Source organism: Suricata suricatta, chromosome 6 (assembly GCF_006229205.1).
Source record: "Suricata suricatta isolate VVHF042 chromosome 6, meerkat_22Aug2017_6uvM2_HiC, whole genome shotgun sequence".
Lineage (NCBI taxonomy): Eukaryota > Metazoa > Chordata > Mammalia > Carnivora > Herpestidae > Suricata > Suricata suricatta.
Genome location: NC_043705.1, coordinates 32265115 through 32286146, shown reverse-complemented (window position 1 = coordinate 32286146; position 21032 = coordinate 32265115).

The following is a 21032-nucleotide window of genomic DNA, read 5'->3' as shown; positions in this document are numbered from 1 at the left end:
GAGGGACAGAGGAAGAGAGAGAGAACCTTAAGCTGGTTCCATGCTCAGTATGGAAGGAACCCTAAACAGGGATCGATCCTATGACCCCGGGATCATGACCTGAGCAGAAATCAATAGTCAGACACACAACCAATGAGCCACCCAGGTGCCTCCTTTTTCCTATTTCTGAGGCTCAGAAAGGATTAGTGACTTGCTCAAGGCCACAGACGTAGTAAATGGGGTAACCGGGTCTTGACACCAAAGTTCAAGTCCTTAACCATTAAGCCACACACCTCTCTCCTTTGGAGAAGAGCTCTTGCCTTCTACTCTTTCTGGTAAGCTGTAAAGATGGCCTAAAGCTGTGAAGTTCCCACAGAGCTTACTCAAGGTATGCAAGCAGGCAGTCAGGCTGGGCACAGACACAGGTGCGCCGAGGTCTCAGATCTCAGCCCTCCATTATGTTCCGTTCATTACACAGGAAGACTAAGAGGTCATGCTTTCAAACCCTGGACCTTCCTCATTATCTGCTCCAGCATCAGAGCTCTCCCAGTCCTGTATCGACTTGCTCTATCTCCTGGCTGCCGGCCCATCTCCCCCAGGTCCCAGGCATTCGAGCAAAGTACACAGCTATCCAGTTCGGGCTGAACGGAACTAGCTCGCCATGCCTCCTCTATAATTTTGGGCATAGTCTGAGAGGACTGAGAAGGTGTCATTGACTCGGAATTACAGTTCTTTGTTACAGAATGAATTTCCGGACCCCGCTGAAGAGACAGCACTCCCCCTGGCGCTTACACAAGCATCTTTGTTCCCCCTTGAAGTGCCCAGCTCACTGCGCACAGCCTGCACACGCCTTCTGGGCTCTGCTACTGCTCAGAGAGGGACCTTACCAAAGAGAACTCAGACCCTAATACTCCACACCAGCAGCCTGACTTTGGAAATGACTCAGGCTACATGTTCTCTTTTCTACTAATTCTTACAAACTTCTTTTATTTCCTGTGGCTATCGTGCGGTTTGTATGTTTTTTGTCTACTATGACCAGCCAGGTCCCTTATGATGGGAACCACACTTCGATTCTCTTTCTTGCCACTACACACAGTCTAGCACACTGCCGGGCTGTGTTCAGATGCTCAGTGACCATGCAATTGATTGATAACCAACCAATTGCATTTTACATATTACCAAGTATATCTGTTGCTATATCCAAAGTAAATTCCCTCTTTCAGATACTCAACTTATTTGGAGGGAGGGTCTTGGTGGGGGGGGGGGGGGGAGGATTCTAAGCAAGCACATGGAGATCCTGTAGCAGATGGTGCTGTGTAAAAAACCACGGCATTCTGGTTTCAGCCTTATAAGAGGTAACAATAAAACTTGCTCCCATGAGGGGGGACTGAGCCACTAATCCCCCTGGTACAGCTGGAAATACAAAAGCTACTTAAAGTTCAAGGACCCCAGCCCACCTGGTTAGACAATAACCAGGCCAAAACCTCATTTCTCAGCTGTGCTTGCTATCACTGGCTCCAAATCTCAAACCACTTAAAGAGAATCCTGGGAACTTTAAAATAAACTTGCCTAAGAAATGGGCCAGGACTATATCTTTTTTTTTTTTTTTTTTTACAAAAAACAAAAAAAAATTCCTTGGTGATATTGGCTACAAAAAAAAAAAAAAAGGCCCTTTTGTCGAATAATAAAGGAATGGGGGAAGATTCAGTAAATTAAAAAATTTTAAACATATACCAGGTACCAATTCATTTTTTTAAATTTTCTCAGATTTCTCTTCTCTCTTCAAAGATAACTCCTTCTGGGGTACCTGGCTGGCTCAGTCAGTAAAGCGTGTGACTTTTGATCTTGATCTTGGTGTTAGGAGTTCAAGCCCCACCCTGGATGTTCAGCTTATTAAAAAAAAAAAGAAAAGAAAAGAAAGAAAAAGAAAACTAAAGAAGGGGCACCTGGGTGGCTCACTTGATTGAGTGCCTGACTCTTGACTTCTGCTCAGGTCATGATCACACGGTTCCTGAGTTCAAGCCCCACATCAGGCTCCAGTGCAAAGCCTGCTTAGGATTCTATCTCTCAATATAAATAAATAAACTTAAAAAAAAATAAACAAATAAAAATTCTTGCTGTTCGATTTTCTAGTCAACAAATAGTTCTAGAAAAATGATTATGCTCAATAGTTGTCTACTCTGTGTATAGACAAAAACTCAGACATGGGCTATTAGGTTGACTTTTTCACCCTTGGTTCCTAGAGTACCACAATTTCTTCTGCTCTACCTATCAGCTTTCCCACAGATTCTCTATCAGGGTGGGAGGGAACCCCCAGACCCTGAGGGGAAGAGGTTTAATACAGTCACCAAAGGATGGGCCCTCGGTCGAGGCAAAGCTCAAACACTGTTTGCATGACTTCATGTATTTGTCCTCTCCAATCTGTAAGGACCTTGGGCAGAGAACAGGAATGAAAAGAGTTCCTATCGTGGAGGAAAAGTGCATATATTTATAAATACCGCTATCTGTGAATACAACCCTAACCCAGGGTTGAAAATTGGAATACCTGTAGATACATATAAGTATGGGAGCTGGGTCAAGAGAGCAGGACTCAGAGAGGGAGGTGACACAGGCAGGTGGGGACGGGGGTAAGTAAGAGACCACTTAAGGGGCACCAGCCAATTCTTATCACAAGGGGACATAGCCCCATGTCCCCAGTTCTTCTGATACCTCAAGAGAAGTCAGCTCTCCATATTTTGACATAAAACTTCCTAGTCTTGAAATATTGGCTCAAGCAAATTGCGATGCAATGTAGTAGTAACAGGAGCTTGGGGTGTGGAACCAAGGCAGCTGGGTTTTCAGTCCCCGTTCTGCCATTTCCCTGCATGTGACCTTCGACAAATTACTAACATGTTCCCCATCTGAAAACCCGTTACTATGAGAGGTCATATTAGTGCCTATTTCGTAGAACAAAGTGTGAGGAATAAAAGATATATACACACTTTAATACATAATCTGCTATGTAAATTTATAGGGTTGTGTATCAATTATATGCATAAAATACACATGTGGTTACCACAGTGCCTGGTACATGGTAAGCATTACATAAATATTAGCTATTACCATTATCACTTTTGCAAACACAACGTAGAAAAAATGAAACACCTCTCTTAAGAGGGTCCTACACAAGCCAACACTTTATGGGCCCCTACTGCACTCCTAAGGCCACACACCTCCGCTCACAGTTGTGAAGGTTGTGCGAGAAGGCCCTCTACTTCCACCTGCCAGTCGTCACTAAAGACCCGAGGACACATGCCACCACACCCAAGGAGTACTCCAGGCACTGCCACATTAATGGCACAACAACTACCTCTCCTTATGCATCTCCTCTCTCCCCACAGTAAGATACGGGCCGGGGTGGCCTGCCAGGCAGACAGAGCAGGTCAGGACCATTTCTCAGAAGCACGCTCAATCACAGAGATGTTCTGGGCACAAGAAGCCCGCCAGAAAGCTTGACCCTGCCTGGGAATTCATGGAGCTTCCAGCCCCAGGGCTAGAGTGATGGCCACACCACATTTGCCAACCAGTCACCCCGAGTACGGAGGAAACGGCATGGCTTCCTGGGTCGCTGCAGCACTACAAGCTGCAGGGTCTCCAAGTGTGTTGGCCTATAAATCCTCCTCCCCAGTCCATGGAGTTCTCTCTTCCCCAGCACTCTGCCCCGGTACTTTGTCTGGGCCTTCCTACAGTCCCTAGGGAGCTAGCAGTGCCACGTCTGCCAGTACTCAGCAAAGAAAGCTTAACTGTTTTGAAATCGGAAGTGAAGAGGAACTGGGAAATGGAGTTGTATCTTCAATCTGTATTAAAAATCGTCCTTTCCCTCGTTTGATTTCCTTTTGTCCAGCCTCATATCTCTCAGGCGCCGGTAATCCTTCACCATAGTTACCAAAGTAACTAAAACAAACCCTCATTAAGTTGCGTGTTCATTTCCGACACTTCCCACCCAAGCCTCACCACTACACCAGCATCCTGAAGCTGCAGATGAGGAAACCTCAGTCAAAGCCATTAAGACTCCTGGCCAAGGTCACACAGTTAATAGGCAGTGAAACCAGAGGTCAAGAACAGGTCAGTGACTGCAAAGCCCATGCGCTTACCCAACCAAAGGAACTGGATCATTACATCCTGGTCAGGTGGCAGCTGACCTCCCCTAAAAGGCACCCCAGTCTGAGCGTACAAGAACGAAACCGTGGTCCACACTCCAACGGGACACAGTACCCACCCCTCCTGCACTGGGGTTGCCTCCTCACACAGGCTCCCCAGAAAGATATCTGAAGGTAAAAACAACATAAGAAGGGCTTGGGGGGCTCAGTTGGTTAAGCGACTGACTCTTGATTTCAGCTCAAGTCCTGATCTGGTTTGGGAGTTCAAGCCCTGTGTCAGGGTCTGTGCTAACACCACAGAGCCTGCTTGGGATTCATATTCGGTCTCTCCCTCTCAAAGTAAATCAACTCTTAAAAAAGAGTCTAAGGTTAAACAGCTTGCAACTTAGGAAGATGCTATATAAGTCTACAATGTTAAAATTACCCTAAGAATTCATGTTCGGAGGTGTGTGAAATAAGTAACAAGTTTTATTGGTCAGATATTTATTTGTAATGTGTGTGGGTTTTTTTCATTATTAAAACAAAATATGCTCGTAACAAATTCAAATAATGCTGCAGCATATAAAGTTTAAAAAAAAAAGATATTTTCCCACCATGTCCCAACTGCCTGAAGGAATACCTTTCCAGATTGTCCTAAGAACTGACTAACATAGTATATACAGAGATCTAAATACATATACAGTGTTCTTTCTCAAAATCAGGATCCTATTCTATAGTTTGGAAACTTTTTATTCAAAATTATATTTATTTACATATCTCCACATTAGTTTATACATAACTAGAGTCTTTTTAACCAACACAAAGAACTGCATTATATGAACTGAGATTTATTTAATCAGTTCCTTGTTGAAGAACATTGGGTTATTGCTATTTTTAGTGCTGCAATAGTTATGTACATTCTAAAACTCCTTAGTTGACAGTATGTGTCCCAGTGACCTGTGAGATGATTAGGATTACAACTTTGGGTATTGTTGCCGAAATGGAATTTATCTTCAGTTAAATAAAAGAGCCAACACATATACAACCAACTCAGCTGCGCAGATCATGATTTTTCAATAATAAAACATATAACTGAATACCAATTCACGATCACTCACTCATTCACTTATTCCATCAAGTACTTGTGGTCTACCAAGTGCTATATAAGTGCAAAGGATGAAAAGTCTAAAGACCAAATCTCATTTCCTGCCCTTGAGGAACTTACCATTCAGTGGGCACACCTACTCATAAGTGAATTCTGCATCATATTTAGGAGGCCTGCTAGGTGTGAGCAAAAAAAGCATCTAATTCTTGAGGATTTGGGGGTGCCTCAAAGATAAGAAAGCCAAAATAGGGGTGCCTAGCTGGCTCGGTAGGTAGAGTATGTGACTCTTGATCTTGGGGTCATGAGTTCAAGTCCCATGTTGGGCACAGAGATTACATGCATACATATATAAATCATCTAAAAAAAATGAAAAAGAAAAACTCCCCAAATAAATGATAGGGTAGCCAAAACATAGTTAACTGCTGTTGCAAAGCTTTACCTTATAAAGGCATCGAGAGTATTCAGAAAACTTAGAAGATTCAGCATAAAGGGCATCTAGAAGGGAGCCATCAGGAGAGAAAGGAAAAAGAAAATAGGAGGGCTTGAATATGAAATTCAGAAATGTAGACTTTAGATTCCCTCCAAAGGATTTTGGGATATATTACAACTTGTTTATCCCTCTACCTGTAAACGGACATTTGTGTTGCTTCTGGGTTTTACTATAGTTTTGACTACAGTTGACCCTCAATTAATGCAGGGCATAGTGGTGCCTATCCCCTCAGAGTCAAAAATCTGTATATAACATATGACGCTCCAAAAGCTTAATTACAAATAGCCTACTGTTGACCAGAAGCCTTGCCAATAACAGAAATTGTCGATGAATAAATATTTTGTATGTTACGTACATTATATACTATTATTCTCACAATAAGCTAAGCTAGAGGAAAAAACGGTTAAGAAGATTATGAGGGAGGGTGCCTGACTGGCTCAGGTGGTTAAGCATTGACTCTTGGTTTCGGGTCAGGTCACGATCTCTAAGTTTCATGAGTTCAAGCCCCATGTCAGGCTCTGCGCTGGCAGCATGGAGTCTGCTTGGGATTATCTGCCTACTCTTCCCCTCCCCCACTCGCACTGTCTCGGTCTCTCTCCAAATAAATAATAAATTTTTAAAAAATGTGCCTTGCAAATATTTTCTCCTCCTCTGTGGGTTATCTTTTCATTCTCTTAACAGTGTCTTTTGAAGAGTAAAAGTTTTTAGTTTTGGTGAAGTCCAATTTCTCCATTTCTGATTTTTATGGCTTATCTTTCAATGTTGTATCTAAGAGTTTTTGGCTTAAGCAAAGGTCACAAAGATATTCCCCTATGCTTTCTTCTAGAAATGTTATGGTTTTAAAGTGGCTTTAGGTTGGGGCGCCTGGGTGACTCAGTCAGCTAAGTGTCTGACTTCAGCTCAGGTCATGATCTCGCAGTCTCTAACTTCAAATCCTGCATCAGGTTCTGTACTGGCAGCTCAGAGCCTAGAGCCTGTTTAAGATTGTGTCTCCTTCTCTCTCTCTCTCTGCCCCTCCCCTGCTCATGCTCTGTCTCTGTCTCAAAAATAAATCAACAACAACAGAAAATTAAAAATAAATAAAGTGGCTTTCTTTAGGTTTAGGTCTGTGATCCATCTCCATGAAGCATTTTGGACACCTGTGGGGGCACTTTTGTTTGTCACTGTGACTGGGCATAGAGCAGGAACACGAGAGATCCCAAAACATGCAGGATATACACACATGCACCATGCCCTACAGGGCTTGCAAGTGTCCTGCCAAACATTCACACGAGAAACTCTTTGTCACATAGGTATCTATTTAGCTCTTATTTCAAAATACCAAAAGCTTTATAGAAACTTTCAACAACAGTAGTTGAATCTCTCCTCCTCTGAAAGCCAGAGTTTTTCCTTAAAAGTGCATATTTCATTATGTCTTCTAGTATATCTGTGCCTGTGCATTTACATATCGAATTACATCTTTTATTATACACTAATTTCCTTTCATTTCTCCTTTTTAATTCAATTATGGCAGTAAATTAATTTTTTTATCTTGTGTGTGTAGCTGGTTACATTATCATACATTAGCAACAAGATATTTAAAACACTGAGCTGAGTGAAAAAAGAATCAGAATGATACCTATAACAATACCACTTAAAAATATTTTAATTATATAGTTAAAAGTTTGAGACCCTTGCACATAAATTAACTATGTACATTTTCTAAGAATGCATGGAAGAGAATACACATTGTACACACTGGAATAGTGTATAAGGGAGGGAGGAAATGGGCCACTGTGAAGACTTTGGCTTTTATTCTAGTGACATGGGATAGCTTTTGAAGTGTTTTGAGCAGAGCAGAGCATGACCTGATTACATTTCACAAGGACCATTCTGGCTGCCACATTGAGAACGGCAGGGTCATAGGAGAAGCACAGTTAGGAGTCGTTGACCAGAATGGTCTAGCCAAGGAACAGAGACCAAGGATAGCAATGGACGTGGTGATAAGTGCAAAGATTACAGATATACACTGAAGGCCAAGTAGACAGGATTTGCAAAAGCACTGAATGGGAGTGGACTAGTTTCAAGGTTTGTGGCTTGAATACATTGTGGCTGGAATAACTATTTAGGTGGGGGAGGGCTTGAGACTGGGAAGAACAAATGTGGTTGGGGGAGAAGCAGGCAAATTTGATTTGGGTCTTGATTTTTGATATTGATATTTGAGCAGGAATGTTGAGCAGGTAGATGGATATGTGAGGCTGACAGGAGACAGGTCAGAGCTGGAAAAGACAGACTCAGAATTGGTATCTAAGCTAGAATCTAGCTGGTATTCCAGCTAGTGAGAGGAATAGAAAAGAGATCCAAAGAGGAGAGCTTGGAATACCTCAACAGGGAAGGCCAGAAGGAAGAAGAAGAACAAGAAAGGGGTTTGAGAAGGAGTTGATAGGCAGGAAGACCACCAGGAAAACATGGTGTCCAGGGAGCTTAGCAAAAAAAACAACAACGTTTCAAGGAGAAGGGAATGATCAATTATGCCAAATGCCACTGATGGGTCAAATGGGACGAGGTTTGAGAATGACTGAATTTGACCACAGACGCTAGAAGCTCCTTCCCAGCATAGGTCCGAAGGGAATTTTCCTGTGTTGTATTTGATGCAGTGAACAGAGAATTAGTTGACTTGCCCACACTCCAGGGGCAGGGAGCACATCCTTTCCCCCATGGACTTCTGCCATGTACCGAGTGCAGGGCCTGGCATAGATCAAGCACTCAAAAGACAAGCAGGAGATCAGGAAAGAGAGACTCAAGCCCTGGCATGATCAGGTGTAGCCTTAAAGATGTCCAGTGAGATATGTGTCCAACCCAAAAGGGAGTGTGGGACTTGGATTCCAAGGGAAGACAGAAAGGGGATGTAAAGAAAAGAAAAGTTCTTCCTCCGAAGTATAGAACTGGGCTGACGCAGGCATCAAAACTGATTACAGGGACCGGACGAGCACCGGAGGGCTCCGACGTCCCGTCTGCTCAGTTTAGAACCTGGTTCTCGGCAAAGAAGACCGCATCGGCGGACCTTGGGATGAGAGGCTGGGAAGCCCAGACGCATGTTAGGCTGCCCCCACACATGCCAAGGAAAGAGAGATTGTGTTTGGGTACAGAAATCTAGTATGTGCTGCTGCAAATTAAAAACCTATCTGCGTCAGCAGACAAAATGTTCACACCAGCACAAAGAGTAATAACCTTAACAAGTGCTTTTTGCGTGCTGCCAGGAGTTACTCGGGCGTTCCTCAACTCCCTGAATGCCCTCGGGGCCATCACGCTCTCCTATCTCCCTGTTTATTCCCCACCAAGCATTTTATCACCATGGGTAGCTGCCTTGTTTGCATGTTTCTATATTGCTTATCATCCACCCCCAGCCATGGAATTTAAGCTACTCAGGACAGAAAGTTTGTCTGACCTATTACACCCCTCTGCCTGCACAGCCCCAGGCACACAGTATGCCACAAACACTTATCAAACAAAGAAAACTATCACTATAGTCACCTAGCAGACTTATCACACTGCACTGAAATTATTTCTTAGTGAATTCTCTCCTACTCCAACAGGAATGGCAAGGAGATTCCATCACACGTGCCAACTCAAATATATGATCAGTGGAAAAATCATTTGATCAACAGGTGATGTGTGTCACAGGTGCAGGAATAAGGAGGGGCTGAATGTGTGAACTCTAAGGGGACCCTGAGAAATGTAAGCCTGTGACAATACGAGCTCTAATTCAGTAATTGGGAAAAACCCTTTGATTCTGCATTTTTTTATGATCATGTGTTTATTTTTGAGAGAGAGAATGAGTGAGGAGAGGGGCAGAGAGAAAGAGGGAGACAGGATCCCAAACAGGCTCCGCACTATCAGTGTGCAGAGTGCAGTGTGCCCGGGACATGGGTCTCAACTCCTGAACAAGGAGATCATGGCCTGAACCAAAATCAAGAGTCGAAGGCTTAACTGATGGAGCCACCCAGGTGGCCCAGGATTCTGGGTTTCTAACAGGGGCTGCTGCTGGCTTGTCCCTTAAACAGAGACTGTCTTACTTGCATTTGTATTGTACTTTGCATAGTGCAAATTGGAAAGAATGAATGAATATTACAATGGTAGGATCTACTTTAAAAACTAGAGTAAGTGAAGTGCGGATATTTCTATCTTTTAGTCATCCTTCAGAAAGCCCTCCTCTAGCACCTGTTGTCCTAGAATGTTCTCTCGGGAGCCCCCACCCCCACCCCCGTCCCCCCAGTGTTTAGGGAGGGAAGCTGTCCACTCCTGCATATCAGAGGTCTCAACTGCAGACTGTGCTTGGGGCAGGTCCAAGGGTGAGGCCAGTTAATCCTCTCTTAGTTCCCTCCTCTCAGGCTGAGGAGCTTCTGGTGAGCACACAGTCTCTGCTTGCCTGTGAGGGTGGCAGGGGACAGGACCCAGCAGGTAATGAGGTTGGAGTGGAGACGCCACCCAGCAAGCCCTGCTTAACGTGAAGACCATCTCTCACAGCAGTTTCAGACAGTGTGCCTGCGAATTCATCACCTCCCATCCCATCCGGGCCCCCACCAGGTGCAGCCCTGATCACCTCTCCACCACAAGTGGCCAGAAGCCTCAGCAAGTAAGGGTTTGGTCCCAACAGCTCAGGAGATCATGCAGGCCACCAGAGGCGCTCTCATACTGACACAGGTGTGTGTACACACACACACACACACACACACACACACACACACACACACACACACCCCCTATATCAGGTCAACTAAGAGTGGAAGGCACATACCTCGGATTTCTGAAGTTGGGCGGGTGGAGTGTCGGGAACAATCCTATTGTGCACTCCCATGGCTCTGTGCATAAAATCCAACAAACCTTTGGGCAGAGTTACTTCAGGGATCAACTAGAAAGGTTCCTGATTTCTTAAATGGGAATGGTAAGTTCCACACATCACCTCTGTTTGCATGCCAGGCCACAGCTGTGGCTGGGAAAGCAAAGGGGTAGGCTTGGTCTCCTTTCTGGGTTGCCAAAGGGGACTGCACTGACAGCTCAAGTTCTAAGTGAAGGTTGCACGGGAGCTCCGGGGAGACTGGGTCAGTTAAGCATCCGACTCAGGTCATGATCTCTCGGTTTGTGAGTTTTGAGTCCTACATCAGGCTCTCTGCTGTTAGTGCAGAGCCTGCTTTGGATCCCCTGCGCCCATCTCTCTCTGCCCCTCCCCTGCTCACAGGCTCTCTCAAAAATGAATCAACATTTAAAAATAACTAAGTGAAGGTTGGGAAAGAAGGCAGTAAAAGAGGGGGACTGTCTCGAGCGGGGGTAAAAATACCTTTCCTATGGACTTTATAGAACTTTTATTTCCTGAATCTTCCCTCTGCACATGGCTTTTCTCTTCGGTGGAGTCCCAGGCACTGGACTCGCCTGTCACTGCTCAAGCTTCCCAAGCACCTCCAGGAGGGAACTGAGCAAACCCAACAGCCAGGTGGCTGGAAGTCAGCAAATGTGGAAACGAGCAACTGGAGGAGAGTCATAAAGGTAACCAACAAAATGACCATGTTCACAGGAGAATACGGCCTGTGGCCTGGGCCAACCCGGAACACAGAGCGTGGGCCCCTGGGCCAGCATGACCTGCTCTCTGTTAACTGAGGCATTGGGCTAAATGCCCAAGTCAAGATCCTCTTTAGCTCTGGCATTCTCTAGTCTCAGAGAAGGAACTCTGGAGAGCAGGGAAATACCGGTGTGTGTGCATATATGCCCGCAGGGATGCCCAGTAACACAGCTACTTAGATTCAGAGCCTTGCCCTGAACATCAGCAAACCAGAAGAGACCGAGGGGAGTGTGAGGGCTGAGTGGATCTTAGAGTCAGAGGGGTTAAGTCCCAGCTCTGAGGTTCACCATAGCTGTGTGACTCCGGACAAGTGACTTACCCTCTCTGACCCCCATCCCTCTCCTGCTGAATGGAGCTAGTAACACTCTTCACCCGCCTGAAGCAGGAGAGAGCCCCAGCCTTCCCACCTTAGAGACTCCTATATATTTAACAACAAGGGACTACCGAACTAGATTATCAAGTGTGATATATTTTGTTTATTTAAAAACAATTTAACTGTACTAACAGAGAACCTGAGGTAATGGGAAATGTTAACATCACTTTCCTGGTTTTGACAGTGTCCTACAGTTATGAAAGATATTATCATTGGGGGAAGCAAAGTGAAGGATACACAGAAATTCTCTATACTATTTTTGCAACTTCCTTTGAGTCAAACTATTTCAAAATAATAAGTTGTTTTTAAAATTAACACCAAAAATATTGCTACTGGATATATAACTTTATTTGAAGATGAAGTCAAAAATCTAAATTTCAGGGGCACCTGGCTGGATCACTCAGTGGCGTATGCAATGCTTGATCTCATGGTTGTGAGTCTGAGCCCCACTGAGGGCATGGAGCCTACTCAAAAAGAAAAAAAAAAGAAAGAAAGAAAAAAAATCTAAACTTGAGGCTTAATGGGAGATACACCCTGGAAAATCTAATTACTATTAGGATTAAATTAGATAATATGCACCCAGCTCATAGCATAGCACGAGACAGAGCCTTGATGTCTTCTTTTTTGTTAATGTTCATTTATTTATTTTAAGAGAGAGAGGGTTAAAGAGAGGACATGTGTGCAGCAGGGAAGGGCAGAGAGAAAAAGAGAGAATCCCAAGCAGGCTCCACAGAGTCAACACAGAGCCTGATGTGGGGCTCAAACTCACAAACCGCGAGATCATGACCTGAGCCGAAATAAAGAGTCCAATGCTCAACTGACTGAACCACTGAGGCAGCCCAATGTCTGCTATTTTTAAGTACAGTAGTAATTATATTTTACCAAAAACGGCCACATAAGAAAACAGCATTCTATTTTTGCGATGTATCCATCACATATGCTCATTTTGAATGATGCTCTGAATGTAAAATTATTGACATCCAACGGGGTTCATATTAAGTGAAAAAAAGTAAGTTATAAATTGTTATAATAGTTTTATCCTATTCTTTTTTTAAAAAAAGATTTTATTTTTAAGTAATCTCTGTACCCAACATGGGGCTGGAACTTACAACCCAAGTTCAAGAGTCATACGCTCAACTGCCAAGCCAGCCAGGTGCCCCCATCCTTTTCTTTCACAAGTTAGTGTGATGTGTGCCTAAGAGCATAGGCTATGGAACCAGGTGGCCTGGCCTCAGATCCCAGCATGGGTACTTACCTAGGTGACCTTAATGACTTTTTTTTTTTAACATTAATTTATTTTTGAGAGAGAGAGAGAGAAAGAGAAAAAGAAAAAGAGAGAGTCCAAGCAGGGAAGGAGCAGAGAGAGAGGGAGACACAGAATCCGAAGCAGGCTCCAGGCTCTGAGCTGTCAGCACAGTGCCCAACACGGGACTCAAACCCACAATGGTGAGATCATGACCTGAGCTGAATTCAGCCGCTTAAGTGACTGAGCCACCCAGGTGCCCCATTACCTATGTGATCTTAAGGTACCTAATCATTGTGGCCTCAACCTTCTTATCTGTACAATGGGTTTAAAATAAAAACCAAGTGGATTATTGAGGATTAAATTAGCTACACATGTAAAGTGCTGGCAGATAGTCATGTTCAAATGTAAGCCATCGTTGCTTATTACATTTTATTTCACATTCATACATACGCATCAGGAAAGAGCCTAGAAGAACATTAACACCCACACAGCAGCGGCAATTATCCTGAATGGCTGGACTGCATGGGACTTTTATCTTCTTACTTTTGCTATTTTCTAATTTTCCCACAATTAATATGGGTTAAAAAACAAACCTGAACTTCTTAGGATAAAAGAGCTTTCTAAAAAGTTTAAGATCCATATCCGGTTTCCACATAATCACGTGGGAGAAAACAGGGAGGAGGCTCTAACAAGAACATAAAAGAGCAGATCGCACCACACCGCAGTTTTCTGAGGCTGCTAGTGTCTCAGCGCAGCTACCTGGATGCTTCCCTTACCCCCTGGCTCTCAAAAAACACGCCCATGTGGGTCACCAAGGTGAGAGATACGTTTTTTTAACCACATGTCCAAATATACCTCACACACCTATGTACTTATTACCAAAGAGAAAAGATTCTAAATGCAGGTTAAATCTAGTCATGGAAAGTGCCTTGGCCAAGTGGTAACCAAAGGCACAAAGACTGTTCTGTGGGTCATCTGTGCTACGGTTCCTATGCAGCTCCCAGGCAGCCACCCTTTGCAGTGTAGACCCGTGTCTTTCTTCCCTGATTGGCTGCCTTCCCCCCCACCTGCTGCCTGCCTCTTGGGCAGGGACCCTCGAGGACCTCTCATTGAAGGACCGTGACAAGGCCAAGGAGTGAGCACACCAGAGAGGATGGGAACCCAGCCCCCGCCTAGCTGGGGGCTCACCCAGCAGGCAGGAGTGCGGTGCGGGGAGCTGGACCCACCGGGAGCACCCCTGCCGTGCTGCAACCCCACGTACAGAGCCCCAGGCGAGCCACTGCTGGAGATCCGTCCCCCGCCCCTCCCCTCTGCTGCATTACGTGAAAATAAAACCCCAGCCGGTTAGGGTCTGCCCGGCACATTACTGGGAGGAAGCTATAAAAGCTGCCAACACGGCTTACCTCCAGCATTTTCCTTCTCAAATACACCGGGAGGGAGGCACTGCCTTTCCCCTTCTCCCCCGCCTCCCATCCTTACGGAAAAGACTTGCTGTGTCCCGAATGTGTTTATTGACGTCCCAGCCCGTTGGCCGTTCCAGCTGTGCAAGAGCCATTCTTCTCCTCCCGGGTCAAAGTGGCCCCTGTTCCGACCCACTGCCCATAAAGTGCGCTTCCAGACCACACGGCCCACTGGCTTCTCAAAGTCTGGCTCGGAAACCAAATAATAAGTTTTTCATTTACACTCCAGTTTATGTGCAGCAGCTCAAAAGCCTTATTTCCATGTCTTACACGGTTCCCACCTGAATAAATTCGTCCTAAGTGCCACTTTTCCATTTGTGGATTACGAAGCCAAAAGAGGAGGTCTGAGGGACGCCCCGCAGGCCCAAAGCAATGCTAGCGGCCGGCAGGACTCAAGGTGACTCGAGGGGGACCAGGAAGCCAGAGCGATGCCAGGACCCTCAGCAGTGCACACCACACCCCTGGGAAGAGTGGTCACAGCGGCCACCCCTCACTAAGCCATGGAATGCAGCTAACCCTCAGGCTTTATCATAGGAGAAAGCATGGCCCTTCCAGTGCTGGCTTCAAATCCCAGCTCAGTAGGTCCTAGGTATGTTTCCTCCAGGGGTAAAACCGGGACAGCCCCTTGGAGGGGGCTGACTGGACGGGATGATAAAACATGAGGTGCTTACCACCATGACTGGTACACAGAAACCGGGTAGACAGCAGCAGCATCACTAAGATTCACTTGTAAGTTTTTATTTATTTTAGACAGAGAGAGAGAGCAAGCGGGGGAGAGGGACAGAGAGAGAGAATCTTAGGCAGGCTCCACATTCAGCGCAGATCCCCCAACCCTGGGATCATGACCTGAGCCAAAATCAACAGTCAGATGCTCAACTGACAGAGCCCCCGTAGGTACCCCTCAAGTTCATTTTTACATGTGTGAAGCACACACTCCACACTGGAGGTTAGGTGTAAGCAAGACAGATAGGGCTCCTGGCCCAAAGTGCTCCGGGTATGGGGATAAGAGAGAACACCAGTCCTACCCCGGTGACAGCTGGCAGAGTAGCTGTGTGCACACACTAGGCACACAGGGAAAGGAGCAGCTAACTCCTCCCTGAGATCTGGAAATAATGACTGGTTCCAATGGTGAGAAGGCCAAGGTCATCTAGTAGCTTCCACTCTGGCCTCATTTCTCATCCCTCCCCCCTGCTCTCGTGGGCCTTCTTGCTGTACCCAGGTCAGCCCCAACTGGGGGGGCCTCTCCCTGCAATGTGCCCCCAACATTCTCATGATCAGAGCCTTTGCTTCACTAAGGTTTCTGCTAACAGGCCACCTTCCTGCTCACCCCAAAACACCCCTCTGTCTCGTTGCACTGCTGCACTGTTCTCCCAGTACTGCGCTCAAATCTACGTGCTTCCTCGTTTCTTGTCTGTCCTCCCCCACCAGAATATGACCCCTGTGAGTGTGAGGACTTTTTGTTTGTTTGCTTATCACTTGACCTCTGAACCGAAAACAGTGCCAGAGTCAACAAATTATTAATGAGCCACAGAGAGAAGGTAGGCATTCCTCACATGTAAAGCAGGAGTCTAAGAGCATTGCGTCCATTAGCATTTAATTCTTACCAAGTCCTTTTAAGGCAGGAGCTGAGATTATGTCAGCCGGTGCTTTATTGGGTGGCGAGGGAAGGGTCTAAGAAAACACGCCCACTGTAGGGCAAGCTGATATGAAAGAGTCAAGGGGAGACTGCCAGGGACACTGGTAATCCCTCCCGGCCCAGGAGAACTCTGGACCCTGCCCATGTCTGCCAGGCTAGGTTCCTGCAGGAGGGCCCACTAGGTGCAAATGAACCCCTATTCTAGTCTCTCCTTCTAGACCACCACTAGGAAGAGAAGAATTGGAATGCTCTGGGAACATCACACCCCGTGTGTTTTCTCCTTTCTCCTATATGTATGTATATTAGCGTTTCTTTATTTTGAGAGAGGGAGAGAGAGAGAGAGAGAGAGCGAGCGAGCGAGCACAAGAACGAGTGAGCATGGTGGGGGAAAGACAGAGAGAGAGAGGCAGAGAGAGAGAGAGGTCCCAAGCAGGATCTGCCTGTCAGCACAGAGCCTGATGTGGGGCTCGATCTCACACATTGTGAGATCATGACCTGAGCCAAAATCAAGAATCGGACACTTAACTGACAGAACCACCCAGGTGCCCCTCAATGGTTATATTTCTGATAAACAGCTCCCAACAATACATCCCAGGACTGACAATTAAGCCAAAGTTTATTCCTAGGGCTCAAAGACTTGCCCTCCAGTGTCTGCCCTTCGCAAGAACCAACAAGGAGATCAACTGAATGAGAAAGGGCCCAGCAACCCCCATATAACCCACAGCACCCACTACTCACTGAATGCTGATCCCAGCCCAGGGCCTATGCCAAGGTCTTGCAGACCTTCTCTCACGCCATCCTCACACTCTCTCATGGCATGGTTAACAGCCCCGTCATTTTACAGAGCAGAAAACAAAGATCACAGAGGTCAAATGAATCTTTATGCTCACGCAGCTAAGTAGTATCATTACCAGGGTGTGAATCCCAATCTGTCTGATTTCCAAGGCCATGCCATGACCCACTGTATCCCTGTGCCCCGGCACTGCCCACAGGCATTCTTCCCTAGCATGGGTCTGCCTCCTTGGTCACCGAGGGGGCCCAACAGGGCGGAGAGCAGGGGCTCTGGGCCAGACAAACCTCAATCCATGCCTTGTCACTTCCTGAGTGTTTGAGCACGTGGTTACCTTCTCTCGGCTTCCATTTCATCTGCACAGTAGGGGGAGGACATCTACCCGAGATGTGAGGAGTGACCAAAATACACACAGAGAAATGCACAGAGAAATCTGCACAGCCTGTGGGAAGCGTGTCAGGAGGAGCCTCCATTGACCACAGCTAGCCGTGCCCTTCTCCCAGCTGGGTCTTGCCCCGTGGCCACTGTGGCCTGGGTCAGAGGCTCCCTCTCTGCCTCAGGGGAGAGCCCTCTCCCCGCCAAGAGGCACAATGCACCAGTCCCACCAGCACCTACTAAGTGCCAAACCCATATAAGCACATGAACTCTGGTCTCTACTTGCATGTCAGTATCATCTGTGCACAAATTACATGACTTATTCAATGAATTTGCTCAAGGTCTCACAGCTGGTGCAGGGATTTGACGCCAGGCCTGCGTGACGCCAGGCTACCTTCCATAGTGACATTTCAACAAACCCACCTCATCACCAGGGACAGACATTGTAGAAATTGTACATTTCAGGAGGAAATTTTAGCACAGCCTGGTGCGTATCAACTTCTGGTCCGGTTCATTGTCCTTGAGCTATTTTTCACCTCACTGTAAGTTAGTTTTTACTGTGTTACCTCCCTGTCACCTGGACTGCATCCTGCCATCTTGCACATTTGCTCCCTCCTTACCAAGCTCTCAATTCTTACTGTTTCCAATTTTTCTCCCACTCTCCTGACCTGGCTTCACTGAGAACTACAACCTGACTGATCAGTTCCCCATGATCAGTTCCCCACCAAGATCTAAAGAACCTCTCCAGGCTGAGGCTGGGAGACCTGATAAAAACTTGAAAGGAGCCCTCACCACTGCAGTGCATGAGTCACCCTCATTTAAGACCTGACAGTTCATACCATCCAGCCAATGTCCTCCACCACCAAGCCCGACAGAGGGTTCTGCTGGTACTCAGTGAGCAAAAGGCAACCAAATGGACTTTGACCATTCCATAGAAAGAAAAGAGTCTCTTCTGTCCTTGAGTACACGAGGGACTGACAAAGATGCTCTCCTTGACCAAACTTGAGTCAGGCTTCTCTGAGCCCTCTTCTCCATCAGACCCGGACTTCCCCTGCATCCCTCTGGGCCCACACAGCCCAATCTTGGCCAGAATCTGCTACATCGGTTTGGAGAAAGTCCCCTAACTTTGATGTCTAAGTCCCCTACTCTTGACATCTCCTTTTCGCCATTTTCCATCCCCTGAGCCTCTCATTCTGTCTGCTCTTTGGCGATAAATCGGTACTTGTCCTTGTTGTACTTCGAACTGACCCCATTTCTCTCCTACTGCAATTCCCTTTTTGTGACAGCCCTAAATAAAATCTTCCTCGTTTTAACAAGTGTCGGAATAATTTTCTTTAATGATACACTAAGGCTTGCTTCAAGGAGAAAGGTTTCCCCTTTGTGAAAACTCTCCATTCACACCCCAGTCAAATACCACCCCTGGATCTCCCTGGAGAACCACTGCTCTCTCTTCCTGACCGCAAGTAAACCTATGGCAAGGTCTGCACTGGTTTCCCTGTCACCATCCTAGGGATCTCTGCTTCTCATAGGCTGGCTGCCAGACCCCTACCGCCCTCCTCCCCAGCACAGCCTCCCCCCCACAGCCGCCAGCCCCTGGCTTCACGACAGTCCATTCATGCAGAGAACACAGCTCACAGCTATGAAAATACAGAAATGCATTTCCCATCTGGAAGCACCTCGGAGCTAAGTGTTATGTAGGATGTAATGGTGTTCATCTACCAGCACAAGAGGGAGGGTAAGAGCAACACGGAGACCCAAGGAGACTGTTAGGAGAGAGCCAGTGCGTCAGCAAGAGCTAAATTTAGCAACTGAAGCCTCTAACTTCACTCTTGCAGGAAAAAGAGCAGCAGGAAAAAATTGTATGAACATATTTATATGAAAGAACCTCTGCGAGGTGGAGAGAACCCACATCTTCGGAGACCTGCTGCTACTTCGAGGCAGGAGTGTGGAGAAGGAGCTCTCCTGGGGAGGCTGCCCCCAGGTCAGGGGAAGGGCTCCACACCCCTCTCCCAAGAAACTAAAATCCCCTGGCAGAAGGTCCCTTTGGCCTCCGTCACTGCATTGTACAAAGGAAGCTGCAGATTGGGAAATTCAAATGTTAATTGCTGGGGGCAAAGAGAGCAGGTGGATTCTAAAAAACTGGAAGTTCTGGAAAAACCTGCAACACCTTTCTGATAGATTTTGCTTTCTAATAGAGTAGTTTGTATAAAACTACCTTGTAGGCACCACACGCCTACAAGGAGGATTTAGAAGCCTGGGAGAGAAGACACTGGAAGCCCAGGGCATGCAAAGTGGTGTGAGGCTTAGAGCCAGCCTTGGGGGGGTAGACCAGCTCCCCCTCTCCAGTCTAAAACAGAACTGTCTGTGAAACAAAGGTAGTGGCCAGGCTGTGCTCTAGGACATCTTTACATCCTAAGATACACTATATTTCTAGACATATACTATATTGAAATGGGGGTAGGCAGCATCAGATTTCCACCCCCACTCCCCCCCCCCGCCAATCAAGCATTCTACCTTCACCCCAATAAAAGACCTATTACTAAAACATTTCACCACATTGTTAAAAATATATCAGTGTCCACAAAGCACTAGTATTTTTACTATCAACAGAGTCCTTATAAATCAGTAAACGCATGCGCACACACACCTATAGCTATTAATTCTATGAATAAAAAAAGTTAAGGCTTACTGTAACCAGAAAAAAGGCATATTACAATAAAATTGAGGGGTGCCTGGGTGGGTAACTCTGTTGAGCATCCAACTTCAGCTCAGGTCATGATTTCATGGTTTGTGAGTTCAAGTTCCATGCTGGGTTCTGGGCTATTAGGGCAGAGCCTGCTTTGGATCCTCTGTCCCGCTCTCTCCCTGCCCCTCCCTTGCTCGCTTGCTCTCAAAAATACACATTTGAAAAAAATAAAATATAATATAAAAAGCTTTTCCCACATATCAATTGGCAAGTTCCTAAAAATTCAGTAACACCCAGCAAGGACCAGATTTTGAGAATTCTGAATCCCCATTTACCACCTAACTTATCAGGGGTAATCTGGCCCGATAAAGACAAAAATTCTTATGTAGACATTCCATTTGATTTCTAATCCCATTCCATTCCCATTCCCATTCTGTCCTACAAAATTATTTAAGGATGTTCACAAAGACAACCTGTAAAGATTTAACCACAATACTGTTTTACAATCCTAGAAAATTAGAAACCGTCTTCTATTCAATAAAAGGAATACATCTAAATGTGGAATATAACAATGAAAAATCAGGCTGTATAAATGTCCATCACCTGATGAATGGATCAAGAAGATGTGGTATATATATATATATACAATGGAGTATTACATGGCAATGAGGAACAATGAAATCTGGCCATTTGTAGGAAAATGGATGGACCTCGAGGGTGTCATGCTAAGTGAAATAAGTCAGGCAGAGAAGGACAGATACCATATGTTTGCACTCACAGGTCTAACAGGAGAAACCTAACAGAGGACCATAGGGAGGGGAAGGGGAAAGAGTTGGGGAGAGAGACTACTGAATACTGAAAACGAACTGAGGGTTGAAGGGGAAAGGGGAGGGGGGAAAAGAGGTGGTGGTGATGGAGGAGGGCACTTGTGGGGAAGAGCACTGGGTGTTATATGGAAACCAATTTGACAATAAACTATTTAAAAAGAAAAAAAAAAGAAAAAATCAGGCTGAAAAAAAGATGTAAAAATCCATAGGAAAATGCCTCTATCATACATTAAGTGAAAAAACACAGATTCGATATCCATATATGCAGTGAAGTCAATTTTTATTTTTATTTATAGGCTATCTGTCACATATTTAAAATATACACAAGGAGACTAAAATCAATACTGGAAA